Source organism: Corapipo altera, unplaced genomic scaffold, assembly GCF_003945725.1.
Source record: "Corapipo altera isolate COAL_440 unplaced genomic scaffold, ASM394572v1 0, whole genome shotgun sequence".
In the NCBI taxonomy this organism is placed as follows: domain Eukaryota; kingdom Metazoa; phylum Chordata; class Aves; order Passeriformes; family Pipridae; genus Corapipo; species Corapipo altera.
In genome coordinates this window covers 5,442,882-5,456,177 of record NW_020884872.1, presented here as the reverse complement: position 1 = coordinate 5,456,177, position 13,296 = coordinate 5,442,882, and the positions used below count along the sequence as shown (strand labels likewise).

The 13,296-nt window shown below is 40.5% G+C and overlaps 1 long non-coding RNA gene across 1 annotated transcript; it reads right to left on the bottom strand.

Moving 5' to 3' along the window:
• Nucleotides 1–5,030: 5,030 nt before the first annotated feature.
• Nucleotides 5,031–10,596, bottom strand: LOC113947397. The gene is made up of 3 exons (XR_003527710.1): nucleotides 10,403–10,596; nucleotides 6,198–6,278; nucleotides 5,031–5,109 (listed from the first exon to the last, which is right to left on the bottom strand). It is a non-coding gene; the product is annotated as an uncharacterized LOC113947397 (long non-coding RNA).
• Between the last annotated feature and the right edge of the window lie 2,700 nt (nucleotides 10,597–13,296).

Here is a 13,296-nt window from a genome sequence, read left to right as displayed (position 1 = left end):
AATAATCACAGTACAGGTTTCTCCCTCCTCATCTTCAGTGTAAGCAGCTAAGGGGCAGGAGAAAGCTCCAGATAAGCATTTGAAAAGCATGAAGGTTTCTTAAAGCTTTTTTAAGCTTCACTTTTGTTCAAGGGCAAAGTACAGCACAGCAAATCTCTGGAGTACTTCCTCATTTTGTTCAGGCTGAGCTTGGCAATACAGGGTTTCTGGAAACCTGCAGTTCCTGATGAATGCCAGGAAGATTTTCAAGTTTCCTATCAGACGTGTATTAATTTGATTCAGTCCAACGTTGGGGGAAAGCTTCTTGATACAGGAGGAACAGCTGCAGCAGTCACGCACTGATTTTCCCACTGGCATGTCCAACACTCTGGGCTAACCCAGGTTCTTGCTGGTCCCATTGGCACAATGCTCCATGTTCTCCCTTGTGTGGGATGGACAACCAAATTTTCCCCACTCCACAGCTGTCAAAATTGAGAATATTTTTTGCTTGCTTTCCAAGGTGTTTCTTCTGCACACCATACTGTACCTTCTGCCTTCCTCACTCTTTTCCTTTGAACATGTCCATGGGAACACTCTACCTTTATAATTTGCCCTCTCCCCATTGTTACATTTTTTTGCATTATGTTTGTTGGTTTTTACCCCAAAATTTCCAGTTTGCACACCCACAGAAAAGATAGAATGATAAACAAACCCTAAGTATCTTACCAGGAGCAAATTACCGTGAGATATTTACTGAAGCAAGTGTTCCTCTGATTTATCACCCCACTCCCTCATTCCTGTTGCTCACTCCTACTACTGAGGCTATATGGAGCCAGTAATCCCTACAAAGAGCGAGCTTGACCTTTATATTTCCCAATAAAGGATGTAGCAAACTTTGGTGCAATATCACCAGATTTCCTTCAAATAGATTATCTTATCCATACAGACACAACACAAGAACCCAAACCACAATGAAAGAAAGGGTTTGCTGCTGCAGGTAGATTGCTCCTTAATAATTTGGGCATGCACGTCTGTAACTGAGCCAAAGCTGAGACTATTTGATTAACCAGTAATTTTTAGAATTACTGGAAAGCAGTTTCAAAATCACTAAAAATCACAACACTGATTTGAAAAGGAATCAGAACAAGAGTCTTACTATCACCATGGATACAACTAATGTGGACTCAGGATTTAACCAAAAAACCTGGAACTTCATACTTACGCTGTTGGACAGACTAGCTTATTTAATATCAATAATATTTTTAATATGCTCTACTTATAAAAGTATAATCAAAGTACAAGGCAAATCTTGCTCTGTTTTTTATTGGAATACAAGAATCATGGAAGCATTCATCATTAGTTACTTCATGTTTTTGGTTGTGTACTACCTGTGACATCAGCACAGTTCAACACAACAACAAGGAAAGCTGGTAGTGATGTTTCCAGTTCAAGATAACCATGTGACCTTTCAAACATTTTGAGATTAACTATTGCTTTCCCATATTCCCATAGAGTCTGAATCTCAACCAAGTCACTCTTCTGACGTAACACAAACGCTATTCATTTACTTCATTATGACCCAGATCATAAAAATATTCAGACACTTTACTCCCAGAGGTTTTGGTGAGCTTCAGGTATTTGAATGCCTTTAATAATCTGGATCCCTCACTTGGGTTTACTTTCAGTGATGGATCAAAAACAGTGGAATGCTGATGGGTATTTGGTCTTGTTCCAGCCTCAGCACTCCTCACGACTCTATTATCATTTTTCCTTCACTGACACCTTCAGAGCCTTGTGGAAGATCTCAGCTGCAAAAGCCAGTGCAGCTACAGACACATAGTACTAATTGCAGAGAGCAGGCAGAGCTGAAGGGGGGCAGGAATGATTTTCACTGGTGCCTTCACATAAACTTTCTTTAAAACAGCACAAAACACTCAGCTGTATCAGACTGAACTAACTGTGCATTCAGCCCAGCATTCTGGCTTGGACAGGGACCACAGGCCTAGAGAAAAGTTTAAGGACAAGGTAAAGATAACATGGTTTTACCCTGACATGCCCAGTTTCCAACAATTTCTTAAACTAAAAGCAGTTTTTCTGACATTTCTTTACAAGATCTTCTGTGATGTCTCTAACTGCTTTCTGAGCACTGAATTAACATTGTGCCCTGTGACAGGGAATGTCACACTTCATTATGATGTGGAATGCAGCTCCTTACAAAAAGAGTGGGCTTAAATGATGCTTTTACTTTCCTTAGATTGATGACCCTCTTAACTCCAGCATTATTTTTCATAACCTGATGTAAATAGGAACATTTAGTAATTACATATCACAAACATAGATACTTCATAGAGTCACAGAAAGGTTTGGAATGGAAGGGACCTTTAAAGATCATCCAGTCCAACCCCTTTCCTATCTTCTTTCAGGTGCCTTCCAATTTAGACCTGGAATCAAGGGCTAAGTCCATCTCCTCAGATACATTCAGACAATTGCAAGCAATTCTAGCCCAGAAGCCATGGCAGCTACATTTGTTCAGCACAGTGTTACAGATAAAAAGTCTTTTTCTGCTTCCTTTTCTCCCCATAAAATTTCACCTGGAACTCAAAAAATAACCTTCCAGATAACAGAAATTAGTACATTTCCACAAAATGTTTCCATTTCAGCAAGCTAGTATTTCTGGCAAAAAATCAAACTCAAATCTATTTGGTGAGGAATTTCAAAGTAGCTGTAATGAATTACTTAACTAGGCTCCCCAGGCCTTGCTCATCGTTCAATATACGTGCTGATCTCTTCCTGATGGCATTTGGCTCAGTTTTGTATCCCTGAAAAATAAACAGAAGGATTTGCCAGTGGCTTCGGTGAGAACAGATTGAGGCTATAAAGAAATCAAGACAATTTTCTTCTGGAAACTGGTAGCTTTCTGTTAATAGAGGAATCCAGAGGAAGAGAAAGCAGCATGACCTGTGGAAACATTTCATTATCTCAAAACATCCAGCCTTTTGAAAAGGAGGATGTGCAATTAAAATGCAGAGATCGAAAAAAAAAAAGTATCTCGCTGTGTGCAGCCCTGGAAGCAGCTTCTGTGAGCCAGGAGAGGAAGGCAGGGAAATGGCAGCGGGTACTCAGCCACTAAAGTCCTCTCAGAGGTAGGTAAGAGAGGACTGAGCTGCCTTCTCTGCCTGGTGTCCAGCAGGATTGGTGTCCAGCACCAGCTTAACTCACACACACTGGCTGATGTGCATTTTCTATGGAGAGTCTTACGAGGAAATGAGAAAAGGATATTTTCTGAAGTCCTCTGCCTCCATCTTCAATGAAATAAGGAAGCAAGAAACCTGCAGTTGGTGAACGTTGGATGTATCAAATCCAGGACTGTTGGCACAGCTTTTTGCAACTCTTTTCTAGCTTCATTTTACACTAAAAATACGTTATGCCATTTCCTAAAAGATTTCACAAATGCTTCTAGGGCACTAGGAAGCTAGTAATTCTCTTTATCCTGACACAAAAAAAGTCTCAGTTCCTCATTAACCTTTTTACAGGATGTGATCTCCTGTAGTTCTGCAGAAGAGACACTGCCTAGCTGGGGTGTTCTTGTTTCCTGTTATTTCATAGCTCTACGGGGAAATAACCAGTGGTTTCGAAGAAAAAGAAAGGAAGTAAAAATGGCAAGGGAACAACAGAAGCATCTCTATTATTTTTCTACACTAGGTTATCTCTAGATTGCTGTGCCACTGCCTCATATTTAAAGAAGCCTGAGGGGAAATCAAGCAATTCACACATCGTCCTGTATTAGATTGTATCTGAATCAGATGGTATTTAAAGTCCATTATAGATAGAATATGATCACACATGCACAGGCATCCATATCATTTTTGCAGCAACACTGCTCTGTATGATGGGAACCATGAGCTCATGAGTGGAATCAGAGCAGGAGCAAGGTGACCTCAATACAGCATCACAGAGCTCCAGGCAAGGCCAGCTGATCTCACCACAAGGCAGATCTGCACGGAGGCCAACCCTGAGCAGATCCTTCACCATGCACCCCATCTCAACACTTCAGCCCATGAGAAGAGTTCAGGCCTGTTAAGTTCTCCCATTCAGCCTATGAACTGCACATAAACTAGGTAGATGCTGTCGTTCACCTATTTCTTGTCTTATCCTCAGTCTTCTTACCTCTTCTGCAAAATGTGCCTTCACACCTATTCAGATCCCCTTACTGAGCTACAATGGAGTCTCAGCTCACCTTCAGGCCTTCTCTCATCCTCTCAGAGACACTTTACTATCAGCCTACCACATCTCTGATTCCCAGAGACATAACCATGCCCAGGACCTCGGGCAGAAGTGGCCTCTCCATGTCACTACCGACCTCACCCTCAGCTCACCACTCACCCCCAGCAGCTCATGGTTACTTGGCTTCTTCCCTCCAGCATCCAAAGCAGCTTCATAAGCCAGTTTGGGAATCATTTGTAGAAAGAAACTACTCATGATTGACAAACAAACAGTGGTTGTACCGTGTGTGGTTCCCCAAGCCAGTTAGTGGCTGTATGAAGTGAGGGAGGTCACAGAGGCCAAGGCAGCTTGTCCCTCGTCTGAGCTACACATCTGGACAATTAGCCAGAGGACACCACATATCTTTAATCTGCACACAAAGGTATTTTACCTCACACTTTAAAGTAAATAAACCAAATACATTAAAGCACAGTAAACAACCTTACCATTAAAGTGATTTTTCACTTTTTTTTCACACACTCATCAAATATTTATAAAATGTATCCAAGTGATTAAAAAAAACCAAAAAACTTCCAAAATGTGCCTTTAGGAATGAGTGTGCAGGGAGGATGCTCATGAACACCCAGCAGAGCTGCTCTTTGCTCTGTAACTCTTACCCAGGGCAGGCTGACAGGATGTGCAGCAACCTGAGCAAAAAGCTGGTGGATAAATCACAACAGAATCCAACCCAAACATTTCACACTCTATTCTTTATGGCTGTAGTTCATTCTTGCTGCCTAACTCCACTGTTCTAATCTTTTATGGCAGGACTTTGCCTTATATTATAAATACCTTTTCACCATCCACAGGCAAAGGTAGCAGTGGATAAATGTTTGATTTCCTCTCCAGCCAATGGGCAGCTGCTGCCTAGAAAGTGATAAATGAAATGATAAAGATTAATCAGTCTTATTGCATATTATGAGAAGAGTCATATATCAAAGCTGGGTTCTGAGGTTACCAATTTGAGTGATTTACTTGATTTTATGTCTTTCCTGATCATAAAAGGAATCCCCCAAAGCCTAAATCTTACCAAGCTCTTTGCTTTATTGACATCCTATAGCATTGTGTGATTTTTGTATAAATAAAAACATAAAACCTTGATAAAAGACTGTAGATGATGTCCTGTAAAATCACACAGAGCATATGGAGCCAAATTCCAGAAACAATGAGAATATTTTTCAGAAGGGAACTCTTGAGGGTTTTTTCACTGAACACACACATATAAAACCGAATTTTTTTTGGTACATTTTGAATACCACTTAAAATATATTTTAAAAAAATATGTAAGCAACCAAACTCCTCATCCATTGCATATACTTTTAATGAAAGCAATATCTCATCCTGGTTGTTCTCTAATGTTGTTTTTGAAAAATGGAAATAATTCCTGCTAACGGGCACAACTGAAAATGAACTGTTCAAGCTGAAATGTTTCCTAAGTGTGCCAAGAACAGACCATAAAGTGGGTAAAAAAAAAAGAGAACTAATTAGTTTATTTCTCTCCTAAAACTAAACTAACAAGCAAAAGCCTTTAAAGAACACCGGTCAGAAATACTGATATCAAAGGAAAAGACTGCTGATAATCCTGGATTCTTTTGCAATGATTTATTCCATATTTTATTGCACAATTTATGAAGAGAATTGCAGCAATTGGAGTCCTTACAATACTACAAGAGATTAAAAGATTTTCTTATCAGGCAATTCAGAAATGTGATGATTCACACCTTCATTATTTCTTGAAACGCTCCAGCTTCCCCCACAAGGTACAGCAAAGGTTTTGCATGACTACGTCCCTTAAACTAAACAGTGCTCATGTCATTTTCCCACGGTGCTCGGAACAAGCTAGGGGTGAAAGAGTAACCCTTTTAAGCCAGTTAAACAACCATCATCATTTTAAAATAAATGAAGAGGAGCCCAGTTATTTACAACTATGTGCTCATGTTTTATGCATGCCTTACCTTGGAGACACTTGATAGCCCCCTAGAACACTTTGTTAGCTGTAGTCTTCAACAATCGTTTGGCAAGAAGGTCACATTGGCCTGTTTGTGCCGAAAGAGTGGGGATTTGAAGTCATGGTATAGTAACAGAACAAATGGAAGGACACTGGAAAATTATTTTTGCTGACAGGGTTTGCACGCAAGCATAAAACCTGGGTCAGGGAGAGTCACTTCGGTTAAAAGTATGTGCCAGTACTTCTCACTGCCAGGTTAAATTAGGGATACGCCCAGCCGTGCTGTGCAGGGAGGAAAACCAGAATGAGAATGAGCTGCTTGCAAGGAATCACTTCAAATCAGCAAAGAGGAACCATCGTACTAACAAAGAGTTTTGTGGGATGCCCCAACAAAACATCAGCACAGATCAGACTGCCCTTCAAGTCTGCAAAAAAGATGGAAACTCAGACCCAAGATAGAAGGTAAAGCACCTGAAACTAAGGAATGAGGTCCAGGGAAGACTTTTCTGGTTTGCATACATTTTTCTGGTATGTGAGAGACCTGAGGAGTTGTGCTCGAGAACCAGCTGTACCCAAATATCTTGTTCTACACAACTGCTCCACAACATCCTCATATGAAATTATGTTTTGGTTCTCTTATCAGGGACATCAGTGCTGCCTTGGTAAAGCCAGGGAAGGGTACCCATTCAGGCTCGTAAAGGATGATGAGGTGCTGTGTAACAAGTCCTGACTTAAGGACTGCGTGTTTTAACCCTACATTTTGCCCATTTTTAACTTCAAATTATGACACCAAAGAAGCTGAGGAAGGAACATCTCTTTCTTTTTGTAATATCTCCCACTAAGCAGTACTGGGAAGAATTTCATTTGTATACTGGAAGCCATATAGAAGATGCCAAGGCTGGTGCCCAGACTCAGAGATGGCATGCTTTCGTCTGCATTATAGTCTTGCAGTAGGAAAGGTGAAAGGTTTCCCTATCCCCTACAACACACACACAGCCTTCATTCAAGAGGCTGCAGTTCTGTTTTGAACACAAAATGTACCCAACCACACATGAATTGTTGTTTGCTGGTACTTCTCCTATTGTAATCTCAATGAGTTGTGTGTCTTAGGGATGCTTGGAGTGTAGCAAACCAAAAACACACCTCTGTATCACCTTCTGTTTCAAAAAGCCTTAGAAGGACCCTTCAGTGACTTTCCAATCTCCATTTAAATGTTCTTTTTAACCGAAAGTTTCATGGGTGAGATATTTGATAGAATGTGACCCCCGTAGCTCATTTAGCTTTGTAGACAGTGTATTGTGCTTGAGTCTCTCATCCATTCATGCACTTGTATTACCTCATAAAGGTATTTTTTAGAAATAAAACATGAATAGGGAGATATTTTTTTTTCTCTAACCTTAGCGATTAGCTGGAGATTAGAATTCAATTGAACAGTTTAGTTAAATATGGGTTTGTGTGTGTTGATACAGCTCCCCATTGTCACAGCAGGTATGAGATGTTTGGCAGTTTCCCAGCTTGGCTCTCCAGTGGGGGTTTGTAGCAATGCAAAAAGCACTGTCCCACCTTTCAGTGGAATAAAATGAAATGTTTGTCAGAAAATTCTTATTGAAATCTTGCCAGTATTAAGGGAGAGAAATTTGCATGAAACTATTATTGTTTGTTCCAAAGCTCTAAATTTTTTTTGACAGAAATGTCTGGTTTTACTGGATTATTTATATATATAGTTGGGGTTTGTTCCCCCTTCAAGCTAGCTCTGAGGAAACAATATTAGAAGAAGAAATAATTAGGGAAGCCAACAGTCAGCTGCTTTCTCTGAAGAATATTGGGCAGATGACAAACCCACTACAACATTTGGCACACTATTTATGGGCAGGAAATTTTAATAGAGGAATGACACTCTGCAAATCATGCTGAAGTTGTCTGAAAGTTTTTCTTACTAAAACTGAAGGATCATAATGACAGACAGACAAAAATGAAGCAACTTCTGTGCTTTCTCCTTGTCATGGAGGTAACTCATAGCTTTCTTAGTGTGAGATATCTTTTTTTCTGAGCAGTGACAACATTCATAAGTGGTACTTCAAATGAGACAGATCTTTGAAGTAATCTTTTCCAAGTTACCTTATCATTACCAATAAAAAACTTGTGATTTGCCCAAAATGTGTAATTTGAGTGCCTTTTTTTTTTTTTCCCCACTGATGTAACTCTTTTCCTCTTTTAACTCTTAAAAACACAAAAAATGCTCTCAGAAGTATTCCCAGCTGCTCAGGTCATGCTCAGCTGTGCTGATACCAGCGTATGGCAAACACATTTAGCACATTAAGTCTTGATTACAAGGCAAAATTGGAGAGTCAAACAAACTCTAACATCTCATTCGTTAGGAAACTGCACGGTAATGGTAAGTCCTGAAGCATGACAGCAGCAGTGCCGCTTGCTAAAACACAAAGTAGAAGCAAAACCACCCAAACCAGCTGTCTCTGTCCCCCATGGAACAACCAGCACATGGTACAGAGGGACACTAGGGTGTGGTGAATGCTCCAGCACCCGCCTCAGCAGGTGGCATGCCAAGGGATGGCACCACAGCACTTCCTCATGTCCTCTGTGATCTCTGCTTTGCCCCTGGAACTCTGACCTTGTGCTCATGCAAGCAGGAGTAGAAAAGAAATCTCCATTTCAGCAACCCCAGGTCAAACTCTAAAGGCATGTGATGAAGGAAATGCACATGCACCCACAGAGCTCTGCAGCCCATTGAAGCCACAGTTTCCAAAAGATAGGGATCACACACTGGTGTAGTGTTACAAATGCTGTACCAAGAGATCCTTTCTGCCAACATCTAAGCAATGGCAAGGAAGCACAACGATGCAGGTTCAGCTCTGTGTCCTGCCAGAAACCTGACTTCACACCCTTGTCTCCTCTATGACCTGGCTAACCTAGCAAGTGACAGCCTTGTTATAAATATCCAAGAATCATGAGGTGGTCACTTTCCCACTGTCACAGCTAATTAACTTCTAGGAATAACTATGGGAACTATTTTATTTTGCCATCCCAAACATGGGCCTGCAGTGAATGTGTGTATCTGCCCTCCCTGAGCTGGCTGAGAAAAAACACCCCTCTGCTAAACACCAGGGCAGCGGGTATGTGCTGCGTATCCAAGGCTCTGTATTGGCTAGAAGCTGCACAAAGATTTACAGCACAATTTTCGATCACTTGTACATGGTGACACTTGTGGACAGAGGAGAGATAAAAGAGTTCATCTGCGTAAAACCTTTGAAAAGTGCACGCTTACCTCAAAAAAAAAAAAAAGTCTATATAAACTGTCATTTCAGTTTAGAAAATTCAAGGCATAACCTCATAATTAGGAGCAGCTAAATTGCCTGTTCTTTAGTCAACAGCACAAGGAGAAATTTATTTCATTTAATATACTGCTCTTAATGATTACTGTTTGTTTGCTTCCTAAATCTCAAAGTAATCACGTACCGCAAGTGCAAAATGCTGGTGAGGAGGTTTGTCTCCTGAACTTAATGACAAAAATATCTCCTCAGTTTTCCAGTTTGAGGGTAGTTTTTCCTCACAGCCCTTTGCCACTGACCTGTGAGCCTCCTGCCAGCTCCTGGTCAAAAAGAGGGACCTTGACTTATGGGGTGGAGGGCTGCCAAGAACATGAAAGCAACACCTATATCTTGGGGACACCAGAAAGCTGTAAACTGGCTGGATATAGAGCAGCAATTGTTTTATAATAATTGTCTGCCATACCTGCATCCTGTTCCTGTTCCAGGAGTTTACAATGGATCAATGTACCCAAAGTGTTTACATCCAGATCAACCTGTGGCAACACAGTTTAAAAGACCTTTTCTTTCCCTCAGCTGGACTGCCCCCAAAAAAAGCAGCCCCGCAAGGAATTTGTTCTCCCCTCAAAAAAAGGATTACAAAAAAGGGATGATCTCTTTCTCATTCTGCCCACGCACAAATGCTGGAGCTCAGAGAGGATGGCACAGGTAGGGATGGCAGCAGAGTGATCATGTCATTCATTAATTCCCTTTTGCAGTAGCTTTTGGGGCTTCACCGTGACTTTCCATACGGCTTTCCAGGAACTGCCAGCTGGAATGCCACTGTGGAGAAGCCCTGCTGTGCACTCACATACATACACAAAGCCTCTGAACTCACTGCAGGAAAGGGTTTAACCAAACAGCAGGATAAGTAAGGTGTGGAAATTACCTTCATGTAAAATCCTTGTGAAGATCAGCCCCTTCGATTTCACCACGGTAGCAAGGTGATCCCACCCACAGCTGGGACAAATGCTACTGCTTTCACTTCACTATCTGGTGGCATAAAACTATTTTAAATTCATAGACAGAAAAAAATGACAGAGCTGAGAGGTTGAAGTTAGAGTGAGCCAAGAGTATGAAGTGCTGCACATTGTATCCTAGAAACAGCTTCCAGCTCCTTGGTCCTTTTTAGTTATTCATTGTAGAAAGAAGGCTGGAAGAACTGGTGCAGACAAAGTAGATACCAGCTGAATTTTTGCCAAGTGGTCGTTAATCCCTAAAATTTCAATCATTTTCATTAAACTTTAACAGCAGAGAAATGCCCTGAACTATAGAAACGTGAGTTAGAGCTACAGGAATGTGTGTATGTTTACATGGGTGGGAAAACCAAAAGCTGGATGGAATAGCCTGAAACATTCCCTCACCTACAGTCACAATAAATAAGGCCACACAAATTATGAAATTGTATCATGTGCTTTTTATCTGCAGTTTGCACCAAGAAAACATGTATGTGAAAGACTGAACACTTTATGGTCTCATGAAACATGAGGGGATGAGGATGGTTTTCTCCAAAAAGACACTGGATTTTTTTCCTCATTATGAAAGAGTATCTAGTCATGATTTAATGGTCCTATGAGAAAGAGAACTTTGCCTTGGAGAATTAAACAAAGCTGAGTGTGAATCCAGAAGATTTAAAAGCCACCTTGGAATGATATGCAGATGCTGGTTAAGATGTAGACATGCCTGAAAAAAATATCCAACCCCTCCTTACAAATCCACCTTCCAAAACATATCTCAAGCTTAAAATGGAACAAAAGTTTTGCATATCCTTAGTGAAATCTAAAATGGCAAGGAATTCACCTGTTTTCAGATTTGTCTCCCTTTTGGAACCAAGTCAAGATTGCTTGGGTGAGAGGAGTTAGCATGTTTTGCAACTTTAAATCATATCTAGTGGGGAGACAGTGATTAAAAACACATCGTTGTCTTTGAGTTTAGCTTCATCCAGGGCTGAACCTTCAGAGATTCGAGCATGTAGGAGGGGAGGAAAATCTAATTGGGGAAAAGGAGAAGAATGTAGCTTGCAATTTCAGAATTATTCCATCAAAGATAACTAGATCATCTTTTTCATAGCAGGAATTAGAAGTGACAGATGGTCTTGCTGCTGAACCAAAGGTGTAGAAGCCCTGAGATTCAATCTGTATTTCTGGCTCTGAAATAGATTTCCTGTGCAAGATAGTGTAAAAAAAAAAAAAGATTACAGTAATGGCCAGCTTCTACAGACTTCATCTGAAACACCTAAGACCTGATTTTTAGAAAAGCAGTCTGTGAGCTCCAGTTTACATTCGGCAGGAGGGACAAACATAAAGACACTGTGAAAAGACAGTTTCTCTCTCTCAGTTTCTTTCTGAACAACAAAAGCTGAAAATTTAAAAATGTAAAAGCAATGCTAAATCCTGAAAACACTGACCAACAGTCTTGCTGAGTGGTGTTTTTTTCCATCTGTTTGTCTCCTGAACACAGAGACATTCTTCCATTTATCCCCTTTCCATATTCCTGTGTGTCCACAGGGCAATATGACCTCAGACAAGAGAAACAGAACAGAGGTAACGCCAATAACAACACCTACAGGTAAGACAACTTTTACATTTTCGATTACATAAGCCTGCCTTCAATTCAATCTTGCAAACTTTCCTCACATGAACTGAAATTGCCTATTATGGTGCTGAATTGCATTAAGCACTGAATTTAAATTTTATTTCTCTATGCAGATATATTTTTAGTTAGCTTATACATTTCACTCGTTTCTGAAAATGGTAAATCAACTTCATTTTTCTTCTAAAATAAATACCACCATAACTCTCCAGCAACTCTGTGCTTTTGACCAGAAATTAAAAGTTCAGGAAAGATGTGGGTGAAACCAGTGCTGGTATTTACAGCCCATGAGAAAATCTGCTCAAGTTGTGCTGTACAAGCCTCTGGGGTCCCAAAATACTCACACACACTCACAGCTGATGGGGCTGAGCAGGATGTCCCTGCTCCTGACACCTTCCAACCAGCTGAGGATGCTGCAGCACCGAGCAGAGCAGTTTAAGGTAAAAGTGCTTTCTGATGCACTCTGGTTGCTCCCACCCTTGTGCTTCAGCAAGGAGGAGGAGAACTGCTGACATGTAGAAGGAGCTCAGAAGAGGATTATGAAGAGAAGGGCTGAGAGGGAGCAGCCCAAACCACAGAATGGACAAATGGAAAGTTTCAATGAGGATGGAAGGTCTATACAGGGAAGGTAACAATTGGTACAAGAAAAAGTGCAAAATGGGTCAACCGAGGAAAGGTGGTACTGGGAAGACAGAAAAAAAATAGATTGAAACTGGCACTTCACCACCATCATCATCAGATTGTAAAGCACAAAAAACCCCCATGAGTTTCTCCAGCGAGTTCCTAAATAACCTCATGGCTAATCAGTCCTTTACTCTGGTTGGTAAAGATCTCTACTTTGAATCTAAAATCTAAAGCTGTTAGCAGAACATAAAGGCACAAACTGAGTTCCAGATGATGGATTGTGTTTTATCATTTTGCTGCATTTTAAAACTGAGCATTTTTTTGGAAAAAGATATGGTTGTGAAATCAAGTGCTGTAAGAATTTAGTCTATGCTAGGATTAAAGGTTCTTGTGCAGATTTAATCTGACATCTCAAATGTGTATTTTGACACTGTCTTCATTCTGTAGGTATTTGAAAGTTACATGATCTCACACTATCATTTATGTTGAAAAAAATATTTTTTTCAAACTTCATATGTTTTTTCTGCATTTTCTGGCGTGAAGATTTTACAGAAATGGCATATAAAA